This window comes from Lolium rigidum, chromosome 7 (assembly GCF_022539505.1).
Source record: "Lolium rigidum isolate FL_2022 chromosome 7, APGP_CSIRO_Lrig_0.1, whole genome shotgun sequence".
Lineage (NCBI taxonomy): Eukaryota > Viridiplantae > Streptophyta > Magnoliopsida > Poales > Poaceae > Lolium > Lolium rigidum.
In genome coordinates this window covers 276,290,057-276,293,737 of record NC_061514.1, presented here as the reverse complement: position 1 = coordinate 276,293,737, position 3,681 = coordinate 276,290,057, and positions in this window count along the sequence as shown.

The following is a 3,681-nucleotide window of genomic DNA, read 5'->3' as shown; positions in this document are numbered from 1 at the left end:
CACAACACAACCAAAGTACTTTGCCCCAACGAAACAGTGAGGTTGTCAATCTCACCGGCTTGCTGTAACAAAGGATTAACCGTATTGTGTGGAAGATGATTGTTTGCGGAGAAAACAGTAAAACAAGTATTGCGGCAGATTTGTATTTCGAGTATTAAAAGAATGGACCGGGGTCCACAGTTCACTAGAGGTGTCTCTCCCATAAGATAAAAGCATGTTGGGTGAACAAATTACGGTCGGGCAATTGACAAATAGAGAGGGCATAACAATGCACATACATGACATGATAAGTATAGTGAGATTTAATTGGGCATTACGACAAAGTACATAGACCGCCATCCAAGCTGCATCTATGCCTAAAAAGTCCACCTTCGGGTTATCATCCGAACCCCTCCAGTATTAAGTTGCAAAGCAACAGACTATTGCATTAAGTATGGTGCGTAATGTAATCAATAACTACATCCTCGAACATAGCATCAATGTTTTATCCCTAGTGGCAACAGCACATCCATAGCCTTAGGGGTTTCTGTCACTCCCCCAGATTCACGGAGACATGAACCCACTATCGAGCATAAATACTCCCTCCTGGAGTTAAAAGTAAAAACTTGGCCAGAGCCTCTACTAGAAACGGAGAGCATGCAAGATCATAAACAACACATGTATAATAACTTGATAATTAACATGACATGGTATTCTCTATCCATCGGATCCCGACAAACACAACATATAGAATTATAGATAGATGATCTTGATCATGTTAGGCAGCTCACAAGATCCAACAATGAAGCACAATGAGGAGAAGACAACCATCTAGCTACTGCTATGGACCCATAGTCCAGGGGTGAACTACTCACTCATCACTCCGGAGGCGACCATGGCGGTGTAGAGTCCTCCGGGAGATGATTCCCCTCTCCGGCAGGGTGCCGGAGGCGATCTCTGGATCCCCGAGATGGGATCGGCGGCGGCGGCGTCTCGGTGAGGTTTTCCGTATCGTGGCTCTCGGTGCTGGGGGTTTCGTCACGGAGACTTTTATAGGCGGAAGGGCAGAGTCAAGAGGCGGCACGGGGGCCCCACACCACGGGGCCGCGCGGCCAAGGGGGGCCGCGCCGCCTATAGTGTGGCCCCTCCGTGGCCCCTCTTCGTCTCTCCTTCGGACTTCGGAAGCTTCGTGAGAAAATAGGCCCCTGGGCTTTGATTTCGTCCAATTCGAGAATATTTCGTTACTAGGATTTACGAAACCAAAAACGAGAAAACGAGCAAGCGGCACTTCGGCATCTTGTTAATAGGTTAGTTCCGGAAAATGCACGAATATGACATAAAGTGTGCATAAAACATGTAGGTATCATCAATAATATGGCATAGAACATAAGAAATTATCGATACGTCGGAGACGTATCAAGCATCCCCAAGCTTAGTTACGCTCGTCCCGAGCAGGTAAAAGCGATAACAAAGATAATTTACGAAGTGATATGCCATCATAACCTTGATCATACTATTTGTAAACATATGTAGTGGATGCGGCGATCATAACAATGGTGATGACATGAGTAAACAGGTGAATCATATAGCAAAGACTTTTCATGAATAGTACTTCAAGACAAGTATTAATAAGTCTTGCATAAGAGTTAACTCATAAAGCAATAAATCAAAGTAAAGGTATTGAAGCAACACAAAGGAAGATTAAGTTTCAGCGGTTGCTTTCAACTTGTAACATGTATATCTCATGGATAATAGTCAACATAGAGTAATATAACAAGTACAATATGCAAGTATGTAGGAATCAATGCACGGTTCACACAAGTGTTTGCTTCTTGAGGTGGAGAGAGATAGGTGAAGCTGACTCAACATAAAAGTAAAGAGAATGGTCCTTCAAAGAGGAAAGCATCGATTGCTATATTTGTGCTAGAGCTTTTATTTTGAAAACATGAAACAATTTTGTCAACGGTAGTAATAAAGCATATGAGTTATGTACATTATATCTTACAAGTTGCAAGTCTCATGCATAGTATACTAATAGTGCCCGCACCTTGTCCTAATTAACTTGGACTACCGGATCTTTGCAATGCACATGTTTTGACCAAGTGTCACAATGGGGTACCTCCATGCCGACTGTACAAAGGTCTAAGGAGAAAGCTCGCATTTTGGATTTCTCGCTTTTGATTATTCTCAACTTAGACATCCATACCGGGACAACATGGACAACAGATAATGGACTCCTCTTTAATGCATAAGCATGTGGCAACAATTATTATTCTCATATGAGATTGAGGATATGTGTCCAAGCTGAAACTTCCACCATGAATCATGGCTTTAGTTAGCGGCCCAAAGTTCTTCTCTAACAACATGCATGCTCCAACCATGAAGGTGGTAGATCTCTCTTGCTTCAGACAAGACGGACATGCATAGCAACTCACATGATATCCAACAAAGAATAGTTGATGGCGTCCCCAGAAACATGGTTATCGCTCAACACGCAACTTAATAAGAGATAAAGTGCATAAGTACATATTCAATACCACAATAGTTTTTAAGCTATTTGTCCCATGAGCTATATATTGCAAAGGTGAATGATGGAATTTTAAAGGTAGCACTCAAGCAATTTACTTTGGAATGGCGGATAAATACCATGTAGTAGGTAGGTATGGTGGACACAAATGGCATAGTGGTTGGCTCAAGTATTTTGGATGCATGAGAAGTATTCCCTCTCGATACAAGGTTTAGGCTAGCAACGTTGTTTGAAACAAACACAAGGATGAACGGTACAGCAAAACTCACATAAAAGACATATGGTAAACATTATAAGACTCCATACCGTCTTCCTTGTTGTTCAAAACTCAATACTAGATGTTATCTAGACTCTAGAGAAACCAAATATGCAAACCAAATTAGCAAGCTCTAAGTATTTCTTCATTAATGGGTGCAAAGTATATGATGCAAGAGCTTAAACATGAGCACAACAATTGCCAAGTATCAAATTATCCAAGACATTTTAGAGTTACTACATGTATCATTTTCCAATTCCAACCATATAACAATTTAACGAAGAAGAACTTCGCCATGAATACTATGAGTAGAGCCTAAGGACATATTTGTCCATATGCAACAGCGGAGCGTGTCTCTCTCCCATAAAGTGAATGCTAGGATCCATTTTATTCAAACAAAACAAAAAAACAAAAACAAACCGACGCTCCAAGCAAAGTACATAAGATGTGGCCGAATAAAAATATAGTTTCGGGGAGGAACCTGATAATGTTGTCGATGAAGAAGGGGATGCCTTGGGCATCCCCAAGCTTAGACGCTTGAGTCTTCTTAATATATGCAGGGGTGAACCACCGGGGCATCCCCAAGCTTAGAGCTTTCACTCTCCTTGATCATATTGCATCATACTCCTCTCTTGATCCTTGAAAACTTCCTCCACACCAAACTCGAAACAACTCATTAGAGGTTAGTGCATAATAAAAATTCACATGTTCAGAGGTGACACAATCATTCTTAACACTTCTGGACATTGCATAAAGCTACTGGACATTAATGGATCAAAGAAATTCATCCAACATAGCAAAAGAGGCAATGCGAAATAAAAGACAGAATCTGTCAAAACAGAACAGTCCGTAAAGATGGATTTTATTAGGCCACCAGACTTGCTCAAACGAAAATGCTCAAATTGAATGAAAGTTGCGT